Source organism: Colobus angolensis, unplaced genomic scaffold (genome assembly GCF_000951035.1).
Source record: "Colobus angolensis palliatus isolate OR3802 unplaced genomic scaffold, Cang.pa_1.0 Scaffold163, whole genome shotgun sequence".
NCBI classification, from domain to species: Eukaryota; Metazoa; Chordata; class Mammalia; order Primates; family Cercopithecidae; genus Colobus; species Colobus angolensis.
The window spans coordinates 1,939,814-1,952,775 of NW_012114744.1; the positions used below are offsets into that span (position 1 = coordinate 1,939,814).

The 12,962-nt window shown below is 35.5% G+C and overlaps 1 long non-coding RNA gene across 1 annotated transcript; it reads right to left on the reverse strand.

Annotated features, from left to right (window-relative positions):
* Positions 1-7,791: 7,791 nt before the first annotated feature.
* LOC105508510 lies at positions 7,792-10,573 on the reverse strand. Its single transcript, XR_001001285.1, has 2 exons — positions 10,375-10,573; positions 7,792-8,072 (listed from the first exon to the last, which is right to left on the reverse strand). It is a non-coding gene; the product is annotated as an uncharacterized LOC105508510 (long non-coding RNA).
* Between the last annotated feature and the right edge of the window lie 2,389 nt (positions 10,574-12,962).

A 12,962-nucleotide genomic window follows, 5' to 3' on the forward strand; every position in this document is an offset into this window, starting at 1 on the left:
AAAACAGTAGAAACAAATACAAAACAAATGATAAAGACTGATAACAGAAAGATTTGAATGCATAGCATTATAATATACTTAAAAATACAGAGAGCTTTCATAAATTAAGAAAAAGATGAATAATAAGCAAAGATAGTTCACAAAAGAAGTACACAACAATCATACAAAAACTTATACTCACTAGGAATGAAATAGTAAGAGTTAAAGCAATGAGACATTATTTTCACCTAAGTCTGCAGAGACAGAAAACAAAAGTAACGTCTATGCTGGTGAAGATGCAGGCGAGTGGGCACACTCATTTATTGCATCTGTGAGAGTAACTCGTATAAGCCATTTGGAAGACAATTAAATGCACACATGATTTTTCCCCAATTCCTCTTACTAAATAAAAATAATAGAGGCATACTAAGGTTCATCATCATAGATGTTCATTATTTTATTGTCAGTAGCATAATACATTGGAAACAACATAAATATTCAAAACAACCGAATCGGTTAAATAAATTATGGTATATACATTTAACAGACTTCTATTAACTTTTAAATATTGGATGGAATAGAATATTTAATGACATGGAAATATGTTCATAGCATGATGTTAACTTAAATAGTAAAACTTAAAAATTGTGTCTAGGATATACTGCTATTTTTTGTTTAAAATTTGGGGGTGAGTGGATTTAAAGAATTGTGTCATTTCTGAGCTTCTGCCAAATACTTTACAGACATTATTGTAAATTTATACAAAATTTCAAAATAGATATTGATGTCCCCATTTTACAAATAAGATTTAAAGAGTTTTAGAAAGACACCCGTTCACCATCACTAGTAAGTATTGGAGTTATTGTCTAATCCAGGGGTGTCTGTCCTCAAAGCTCTGTTCCTTCCACTCATCTATCCTCCTGCTCTGTGTGGTTTCTGAGTCCTAAGCCTTTCTCCTCTTCATGAAGCTTCCTGTTCCCACTGGCTTGCAGAATTATTTCATCCACTCTGAAATGTATAATAAGCAAGTAATGTGAGCAGAATTGGAGTAAACATTGGCAGAAGTTAAGTAATAGTTAAAACTTGTAATCAACTTCGTATGTCAAGTGTATCCTTTATAAATGTATTAGTTTATGTAATATTTGCCATAACCCTATATGGTATGTATTATCATTATCATTCCAATTTTACAGAGTAAGAAATTGAGGCACAGAAGAGTCAAGTAACTTGCTCAGAGTCACACAGCTAGTAACTAAGAAAGTCAGGATTATGAACCCATGGAGTCTGGCTCCAGAAGCTGGGAGCTAAACCATGACACCAAATCATATAGTTAGTGGGAATCCCGCAAAACAGAAAGCAAGTTGTGTCTCTATTGAGAGCAAGTAATGGTCAACAACATGGGCGCCAATTAAATTGCAAATTAAAACATTTTGAGTCTAAAATATAAAATTAAAACTGCTCTCATAAATTTACCAAAATCTTTGATTTAAGCATTTACATATAAGTTTTTATGACATCAAAAATGTTTCATAATAGAGTATATTCAGTCACATTATAGTTCAGTGACTTTCAAGACCATAAAATGACTAAGTGATAAGTTGATGTGCAGACTCCAAGACAGAGATTTTAATGATGGAAAGAAACACACTTTTTGAAATAAACTCTAATATTTATATTATTTGACAAATATTAAATAATCTCCATGGAATCAGATTAGGTTCTATCAAGTAACTGATAGAACCATTTTACCATTAATATTCAAGACTATTTTTTTCTCTAGGACTCTCCATTCATTTATTTGACTTTCATATTCATTCTCAGATCTGCCAGTTGCTTTAGTAATAATGAATGTCTCAAGATGTTGCGCATTACCCAATTTACCATCAATGCAAACTCTCTCCACTTCCCCAGTGCACACCAATCCTACCGATACTTGCTCTCGTCTTATTTTTCCCTTCCAATAAAATGGATGATTCCCTACTCTGAGCAAAAGCCATTCTCGTCACATGTGCTCTGAATCTCATCCTTTCTTATTTTCACAAGATCCTTGCTCCATTTGTCATCTCGTTTAACTCTTTTACTATCTATCTCTCCCTGTGCTCTGAATTGCTCTCATTAGCCTCCAAACATCACATATAACTTTATCATTAAAAAAAAAGCATTCCCTCCCATAACCTTATAACCTCCTCCAACCATCAATGCTTTTTCTCCTTTCTTTTACAACCAAAATTAACAAAAGAATTATTTATATACATTGCCTAAACACTATTAAATTACCCTACCTATAATTATAGGTAGGGTATAATTTTAAGCCAAACAGGTTTTGGGGCTTTTGGGTTTTTCTGTTTTTGTTTTTGTTTTATCTGAGATGAGTTCTTGATAAGTTGCCCCATCTGGTCTTGAACACGGAGGCTCAAGCAATCTGCTCACCTCAGCCTCCTGAGAAGCTAGAGCTACAGGTGTGCTCAACAGCGCCCAGCTGAACAGGTTTTTTAAACAATTTTTTATTTCTGGTTCCCAGATGTAGGCATAGGCATGCTCAATAGTCAGTGTCATCCTTGGTTCATGTGGAGCTCTCTTCTATTTGCTTTTATTATTTTATGATCATTAATTAGCACCTATGAATTCATTACCAAATCAAAGAACTAGAATTCACAACTACACATTTGTTCGTTCTCTTTCCCATCCACCCATTCCCCTGCATCCATATGAGGTAACCATCCTCCAAAATTTTGTATTTATTATCTTCTTGCCTATTAAAAAATTTTAAATACAATCTCCCAGGGTGAGAAAAAAACATTTAGTTTTAGTTCTTTTAAAAGTCTTTTTAAGGAGTATCATGCAGAATGAACTGTTCTGGCATTTGATTTTTTTTTCACTTAACATTAAGATTTGTTCATATTGTTGAAAATAGTTCTAGGTCATTCGTTTTCAGTGCTATATATTTGTCTGTTGTGTGAACATACCCATTTTTATCCAGCTGCCTCTTGAGGAGGACATGGTATGCCAATGGTACTGCTATAATCATATTTCTATATGTCCACTGGGAGGGCTTGTGGGCATAAGTTCCTCTAGGGATTATCATCAGGACTGAAACGTTCAGCCCTGAAAAATGTACACCCCCACCTTTTCTAGATATGACCAATGACTTTCCAAAGTAATAATAGCAATTTACACAGCCACCAGCATTTGGAACTGTCACACTTCTTCAATTTTACTAATCAAGTGGGTGTGAAATAGTATCTTATTTTAGTCTTGATTTATACCTTTCTGATTACCAATAAGGTTAAGTGTCTCTTCACTGCTTTTTGGTCATGTGGGCTTCTTCTGGGAAATGACATGTCATTCAGCAAGGGTTTTTAAAAAATGGTTTGTCTTTTATCATTGAGTCATAGGAATTCTTATAGATTCTTAATGTTTATCGTTTTATTTTTACATGTGTTTCAAATACTTTTCTCAATTTCTATCCTTATTTTCACTTTCATTATTAAAATGTCTATTAGTGAACACAAGTATTTTGACTTTAGTGTTCAAATCTATCCATTTTTATTTTTAGTACTTTTTATCATGTCAAAGAGAGATTTTCCTGTGCCAAGATCAGTAAGATATTTATTGTATTTTACCTAGCATTACTGTGGTCTAAGAGTTTAAATATCTTAGGTTTTTCTAGCATAAAAATATTTTGCAATATGTTCAATCACATTAAAGGTGTGCTTTTAACATTTAAGTCCTTAATCCAGTTACATGGAGTTGACTTGTTTGTGTGGCATGATGTAGGAATCCAATTTCATTTTTTTCTGAACGAGACAACCATTTTTGCTAACTTCATTAACTGAAAATGTCCTCCTTTCTCCTTTAAACTATAATGCCACCTCTGTTATTTATTGAAGTTCCATTCATACTTGGATTGATTTCTGAACTCTCTATTCTAGCCCACTGGTCAATTTTTTTTCCTGTACTCATATAACATTTTAAAGTGAGTCTCCAAATCTTGTAAGACAAGTTTTAATTTCCTGTTTTCTTTACTCCTTACTTTCTAAGTGCCTTGGTTATTTTTTTGCCATTTAATTTTCCAGAAAAACTTAAAATTGTCTCATCCATTTCTAATAAAAACTCATTGGGAATATTAATTGGAATTGAATCTTTAGATCAAGTTGGAAAATTGGCATGTGTATGATACCAAGGCTTCCTAGCTCTAACCATGGAAGTAGAGTTTCATTTATTTCTTTATAAGCATTTTTAGTAAAGTTTCATAATATTCTATGTAGAGTTTTTTCATGTTTTATGATTTATTTATTCCAAGTATGATATTTATTATACTTAGTGACTATTTTAGTACATATTTGCTAATTGTTGACTGGTTGTCTTTAGAAATGCAATTGACTTAATATTGAGGCATAATTAACATTAAAGCGAAATACATATATCCTAACTACAGTTCAATGAGTTTTGACAAATGCTATGTTTTTAATTGCCAAATATATAAATTAGTTTTGGTTTTAATTTCTAGCTCTATTTTGGGAAAAATATGATCTAAATATACTTGTTCTTGAAATGTATTAAGACATTTTATGGTCAGGTCCATGATAAATTTTATAAATATTTAATATATGTTTGAGAAAAATATGCATCCTCTAATTTTTAGATGCAGAATTAAATATATGCCTATTATATCAGCTTTATGTTTTGTTGTTCAGATTTTCTGTATTTTAATGACTTTTTTGTCTAGTCTGTTTCTTAAATGAGAAGACTAGACTATCAGTCCCTCCTAATAGATTTATAATTGTTTACTTTATATACATTTCAAGCTACTCTATTCAGTGCATACCTGTTTAGAAATATTTCATCTCACTGACAAGTTGGTTCTACATACCTTTTATGGTTAGGAAGTGAGTCTTCCCATCTTTAATTATTGTTTTGTCATAAAGTTTATTTTGCTAAAAACTTACATAGTTATACCTGCTTACTTAAGATAAGCATTTTCCTGGCCGGGTGCAGTGGCTCACGCCTGTAATCCCAGCACTTTGGAGGTCAAGGCGGGCAGATCACCTGAGGTCAGGAGTTTGAGACCAGCCTGGCCAACACAGACAACAAAACCCTGTCTCTACTAAAACTACAAAAATTAGCCGGACGTGGTGGTGGGTGCCTGTAATCCCAGCTACTATGGAAACTGAGGCAAGAGAATTGCTTGAACCTGGGAGGCAGAGGTTACAGTGAGCCGAGATCACAAGACTCCATCTCAAAAAATAAATAAATAAAATAAAATAAAATAAAAGATAAACATTTTCCTGATGTATTTAGGTCCAATCTTTTACTCTGAGGGCTGTCATGCACTGGCAATATCAGCCGTACACTACCCAGCTCTAGGGAATGCCATTTAGAGAGACTGTCATGTGAGCGGCATCTCCTAGACTGTGTGCCTGTCAGGTTCCCATGTTCTTATGCTTTATGTGAGTCTTTTATAAACAGTACAGAGTTGGATTTTGTTTTTTATCCAATCTGATAGTTTATTCTTTAACTGGCCGATTGGGTCTATTTATATTCATTGTGACTGTTGATACATTTTTCTTTTCTTCTATTTTCTTACTTTTTATTGCAAGTATCCCATTTTTTGTTTCTTTTTAATACTTTCTTGTTTAAAGTAATTAATATATATATACAGTATATTATATACATTTGTATGTGTGTGTATATCCTCTAACTAGACAAGAATTTTAGTATATGTTCATGACTTTTGGCCTTCCCCCAATGGGGGTGCCAATCATATTGACAACATACAGAGCTTTAATTCTGTGGTATTTTGGATATGGTTCTTTTTTTTTCTTGATGTTTTTTCTTCTCTTGCTTTTTTTTTTTTTTTTTAGCGCTTATGTTAAAACATCTTTTCAGTGGGAGTCCCTTTTATGGTAAAGCCTTGTATGCCTGAGAATATTTTATTGCCATCACACGTTTGAATGACAAATTTATTGATTGTAAAATTCTACCTTCAAATTTATTTTCTTACGTATTTTTTAAAAATTACTCCATTGCCTCTAGCATTCTGCATTTATTGAAAACTCTGATGTCATTTGTGTCATTTATCATTTTCTCTTTGCCTATGGTATTCTTAAATCTCAGCATAATGGACCTGTGTGTGAATTTTTAAAATATATATTTATTTAATTTTTTAATATGTATTTCCCATGAAATGATTCTCTAAAGACCATTTCAACCTGTTGCAGTTCTTTCTTTTGAAAATGTTCTCCACATTTCTTTAAATATTTTCCTCTTTTCATTTTTATAATTTTTCCTTCATGGATTCTAAGTATCTAAAAACTGGTACTTCTATTATCTCTGGCTATGAACTTTTAAATTTTCTGTCTTTCTAGAAGCATTCTTCCATGTGGTCTTTCAACTCTATCATTCTTCAGCTGTATCTATGTCACTGTTTATCCCACCTATTAGGTTCTTTCAAATCTACATTTTTATCCTGATATTTTACATGGCATTTTTTGTGGGGGGAATTTCTTTTCTTGTTTCATGTTGCTAATATATTTCTTTTTCTCAGTTAGGATGTTTATTTAAGAAGATATAAATTATTAGTTCTTTTGTTCTAATATATCTGCTCCCAGGGGTGTTTGTCATCCAGTTTGTTATTCTGCTTTTGAGATCGTTTACTCCTCAGCTGTCCTCTATCCAACCCATAAATGAAGAAATAGCCCAAGGCTTCACCCTAAGCCCTCTTCTTGTCTCTGTGTGCGTGTTCTTTCCAGACAATCTCATCTCCCGTGGCTGTCTCATAGATATCTCTATCATACACTGTTCCAAACTGTACTACTCATGCTTCCTCCACCCTGCCAAATATTCTACATCATATTTAATTGTTCAGTCATCCACATAGCTATCCAAGCTTGAAACCTAGGAGTCCCCATAGACCTTTCTTTTCCTCAAGACCTATAGCCAGTTCATTACCAGATTCTGTCAGTTCCATCTCCAAAATGTATCTTGCTTTTGCACCCCTGCCTCAATTCTACTGCCGCAACCTCATTGTGAGCAGCCATAATTTAAATCCTGGTCTACTTTAGGCAGTCCTACCTGTTTCCACCCTTAATCCCATCCAACTCATTTGGCCACTTTGCTCTACAGCAACACACATTTTCACAGAGGTACACACACATACACACACACAGAACTTAAAATCCTCTAGTAACTTCTCACTGCATTCAGTAAATTGCATTCATAAAATCACATCTCTTTACTAAGGCCTACAAAGTCACGTGATTCAGCTCCTGCCTATCTCTCCAATCTAATTTCATACCACAACATCCTCATGATCTGTGCTCCAGACACACTGATGTTCTTTCAGTCCCAAGAACATACTATGGCCCCTCTCAAAGTCAGAGGACTTTGCACAGCTACTCCCTCTGACCAAGATGATCTTACACAATCCTCTCTACTTTGCTAACTCCTTCTCATTCTTCAGGTCTCAGCCTCAATGTCACCCCTCAGAGAGGTCTCCCATGCCTTCCCTAAGTAAAGCAAGTCCTTTTATCTTAATCTCTATCTTAGCCTCTTGCCTATTTCCTTCACAGTACATATCATATTGAGTAATTATTTCATTTAACTGTTCACAATGTTTAGGTTTTTCACCCCTTTTAGGATTTAAACTCCATAGGGCAGAGATTTTACTATAACAAGCAATTAATATTTGTTGGATGAATGGTCAGACCATCCTGGAGGCTATGAAGGCATGGGGTGCCAAATTTCTGCAGTGCCACTAATAATGCCATGAAGAAAATCACCAAATCCACTCTGAAATAAATTACAGCATTATTAACAACATGCTTGCCATTTGTAGACTTTATTTCTCTATGATTTTGTTCTCCAACAAAATATCCTTGAAGGTACCCGTTTGAACTTTTTTTAATGTCAAAACATGAGTTTCTCTAAAAAAATTTAGCAAGGACTACCATGGATGTTTGATATACATATTTTTCTTACTTGAATAATAGCAACCACATGTTGATACAGCTATTAAGGAAAAAGAAGTTTTTCCAGCAGCTGTTGACTTCATCAATTCCTCTCTGCAATGAGTCACTCAAACTTCCACAGAGCTAGAAAAGAAAAAAGAAAAAAAGAAAGTTGCAAGTAAGGAAGTAGGGATTATTTTATTGTGATGAAAGAGGAGTGGGAAGAGTTAGGCAGGGAGAAAGTGAATAAAATCAACTAGAATGAGAGATTTGATTCCATAGAAAATTGAGTAATTTGCGTGTCAAAAAGATAAAACTACACACTTGCCTAGTACTTTGACAACACAACTGAAAAGCATGTGAAAACTGGCATAAAGGGTGGGGTATTTACAACAGGAAAAAGGCAGTCATTTTTTAAAAAAAGCAACAGCTGCCAGTTTGAGCCGCTCTTCAAATGGCCAAGAAAGAAACCTACTCCTCTCCTTCAGTTGTGTCAATATAATGCCAACCATTAATGAGATAATAACTATCCCAGGCACCAGTCAACGTCCTTTAGAGAGGATGTTTCTTAAACCCCCCATCACATTGCACAATCTCTTGGAAAAGGTGAGATTTAATTAACTGCCAACTGTGAGACAGAAAGTTCTGTTGACTGTATGACACAAGTAAGCACTCAGTAAAGTACACAGCACAATATACACATTGATTAATATAAATTGGCTTCAGAGTGACTTTGCATTTTTACAGTGATTGTGTTTTTTGCCTCGTTGCCTTTCATATTGCCTGCTAAATAATAATAACCTTTCTTTATTGAGACATACCACACATAAGGCAATATGCTAAGCATTTTGCAAATATTACTGACAACAGCCCTATGTGCTATATGTTATTATCTAGGTCAAGTAGATACTATTGCTCTGTTTTAGAGATCAAGAAATAGAAGCTTAGAGTGGTTAAATAACCAACTCCAGGTCGCCCAATGAGTTTAATACCCATGACTATTAGCTTCAAAGCTATTCTTTATAGAGAAACTCACTATGTGCTCGGGAGAAAGTGCATAAGTGTGACACCATTTGACAATATTGCAATAGCATTGTGTGTCATCGATGGGAAAAAAAGAAGAGTGAATGATTAAAAGCCATGCAAATAATGTATTCTCTAGTCCAAGTTTCTGTTAATAGTTGTTCACGTTATTCCTTCAACAGGCATTTATGGAGCAACTATTTGGTATTGCAGGGATTAAAAAGATAAGCAAGACAAAGGTCTTTGTGTTCATGGAAGGTCAGTGAAGCCCCTACAAAGGCAACTCCAAGATGAAATTAATATTTTACTCTTTTTCTGTTGAGAAAATAACTTTTTGTAGAATAAAAATTATTGACAATCAACTTTACAGTTTAATACAGTAGCTTTAAAACTGTGCCTTATAGAATCCCGAGGTATTGACCAGCTCCCCTAAGATGACAGAGGTGGACTAGGGAAAGGGGTCAGTGAAATGGTGTCTACTACTTTCCCTCAAACACACAAGTTCTGTTTTAATTTCTTTTCATATTAATTTTCAGCATAACATTTTGTTTGACTAAGTAGTTCTATCAAAGAAAATTTGAAAACCTTTGATTGACTTGGTGAAATAAACACATACTTTATACCAACTTAGATCTTAAATGAAATGTTGGTGCTTGCTTTCGTAATTATCACTAAAATGTGTTCTAATAATAATTTTTGAAGATGCAGGCTTCACAGAGCAGATGACCAAACACAGAAAATATCTATCAGAACCGCCTTGTAAACTCTCACACTCTTGGTCCAACAGAAACGAAAAATTACTTGAGTGGGATGAGTAGGAAAAAAAGTGGTAGAGTCATTCAAATTCCAAATTCCAGAGGAAGAGATTAATTTAATGGTGAGGCTACTGGCATTGGGACAAATATCAGGCATGATTTCAAATATTACTCAGTCACAATACAAGTAAAATATCAGCCTTCAGTATCTTCATTGGACTAGAACAGTTTCCTTATATCTTCTTATTTCTCTTTCAAGCTTCAACCTTAAATAATAGGCCATTGTGTAGCAGAAAAGAACTTTAAACTTAGGAGTAGAAATCTATAATTAAATCCTCAGCCAACTTAAAAACCAGCTGTGTTACCTTGGATAAGTCCCATAGCTGGACTGCATTCTCTAAACCAGCAGCTGTAACGTTTCCTACCTCATTAGAGTGTGGTGTGAATGAAAATGTGAAGAATGCCTAAAACAGAGCCAGACCTTGTATGAATTAGAAAGTTTCAGGCATTCACTCATTCCATCACCTTGTCTCACTCTTTCTAGTGGCCCAGGGTCACTTATCTGCTTTTCTTAATACACCCCAAGCCTTTCTCTTGCCTCTCTTTGCAGACCAGAATTATTCTTGCGTTCATCAATATGGATTGAGTCAAAAGTTTTCAAGATCTACCTGACCTGTTACTTCAAGGATCCATCATCCTCTGACTTCCATTTTTTGTATTTCTAGAGGCATGGATTCAAGGGGGACGTCTGACTGGCTCAGGCTAGATCCAGATTAACTCCTCCTACATTTGTTGTCCATCCTGATCCAACCAGTGGCAGCTAAGGGAGCTCAGTCACCTTGTTTGAAGTTTGCCCAATCAAGGGGCCATGGAAGGAAGAGGAAGTTAATCTGAGACAGGGTTGTGACAGGCAGACCAACAAACATGTCTGTTATAATGTTTATAATCTAAATATTCATAAAATTCCAATCCCCCAAATTCTCCCACATATGTATGCTCTTGTATTCCCCTGACATAGGAAGGGAGGCATGCTCACAACCCCGTTTTACAGATGAGAAGAATAAAGTTCCAGGAATACTGGTCCCTCCATTAGGGTCACATAACGAGCCACTGGTGGAACAAGAAATAAATCCAGATTAAGAGCTGAGACTGCCTGGTCTCCCATTAACAATTACGGCTGCAAAAATTTCAAAGTATATCATACGTACAATAAATACTGCATCTGAATCAATTGTAGAGAGAAAGACAGAGGCACAGAGAGGAGACGGATCTATCCAAGGTCACTCAAGTGAGGAAATAAACCAGCTTAAAATAGACTTCTGTCTCAGCAGCATTGTGCTTTCACTCCTGGGCAACTTCCTGCCTATACAGTAACATTGATGCCAGCGAGGAAGGAACCTGAGGGTTAAATCCTTGGCCCCAGCTCCAGATAGCAATAGAGAACCCCACCCCCATAATTCAGTCAATAAATAGATGTCCCTTTCACACAAGTTTCAGAAAACATAGTTAATATACAGCCACTACTCACAAATTAAACGAGTTATCTCACTGTAAAGGGCATAACTATTTCATTACCTTTGCAACTTAAATGAAATATGCTAAAGGTAGAAGTGATACAAAACAGCTGCTGCCAGAAGTTTCAATAAAAGATCACTGCTGGGCACCCTTATAACCGTGAGGCCATTAGGAGATTTAAAGGTCTCCTTCACTTTCCCATGGTAGGGGGTGAGGCTGCACTGAGAAACATCACTGGCATGAGGTCTAATTGCCTGCCCTATGATTAATGCTGCCAAGTGAATTCAGAAGTTGTCATGGTTCTCACCCTATGGTCCAGGCTCATTTATAAAAAGAGCCCAGTGCTTTGAGAATGTCAATGCAAAATTATAATAATTACTTATTACATGATACAGTTGTTAAAGTATTTTCTATGTTGTTCAAAAAAAAACACAAGGCATATACATTGGTAGAGAAGACAGAAGAAATACGTATAACTGTGTTTTCCTCTTGTAACTTTCCCAGGCAGAATTACTCTGGTCCTTAAGGCCTTGAGGCACTTTTTTCTTGTCTCCATTGAACTGTAAACTACTGGGGTTCAGAGACCAATTTTTAGCTTTCATTGTATCCATAGGATTTAGCATAGTGACTGGCATAAGAAAAATCTGCTAAACTAAAACTGATACCCTGTTATAGAATTTCCATGATGTATTCTAAGTTCTGCGATAGGCATGCAATAATTGTAAGTTCTCAAAATGGAGGGACCAAGTCTAGTCCCTTTGTATCTTTATAACTCTGCAGCTCTGCTACCAACAGAACTTTCTGCAATAAGGGAAATGCTTTATTTCTGTTGGAGGAAAAGGAAAGTTCTTAAAGAAATGTTCTTCCTTTAAGAATCTATGTATACGCTATTCAGTAAGGGCCATTGGCCACTTGTGGCAATTGAGTGCTTGAAATATGACTAGTGAGAGTGAAAAACTGCATTTCTGATTTAATTTCAATTAATTTCATTTTAAATCACCCCTTGTAGCTCACGGCTACTGTGTCAGACAGAGCAGCACTGGAGGCCAAGTGTGGTGGCTCATGCCCATAATCTCAATATTTGGGGAGGACAGTAGGATCACTTGAGCCCAAGATTTCAAAACCAGCCTGGGCAATGTAGAAAGACCCAGTTTCTACAAAAAAAAATAAAAGCAAATTATCCAGGTGTGCTGGCACAGGCCTGTGGAGGATCACCTGAGTCTGGGAGGACGAGGCTACGATGAGCCATGATCGCCCCACCACACTCCAGTGTGGCAAACAGAGCGAGACCCTATTTCCAAAAAAAAAAAAAGAGTAGCACTGGAATCTAGGCTGATGCTTGGCATTCAGTAGTTGCTATTTGAATTTTTATGAATGAATAAATGAATGAATGACTACAGATACCTAATCTCTCCACAAACCTACTTCCCACCAAACTGCTCTCAGCTGCAGAGTGCTGCAAGCATGCGGTACGTATTTGGCCAAGTTGAGGTTAAATATGTAGTCTACAGGAAAAGCGATTTGGTCATTCATTGGATATTGTGAGGAAAGTCTTTTATGTCGAATTTGAAAGATGTACTTCAAAGTAACCACTTAAGATTAAGTCATCCATAAGCCATATTTTCACTCCACATCTTATCACTAAGGGCAGAGTAGTCAAGTGGAAAAGCAATGGACGTGGGTATTAGTTACACTCAACTGTCTACTAACTGACTGACTTTGAGGCTCAATTAACACGCAA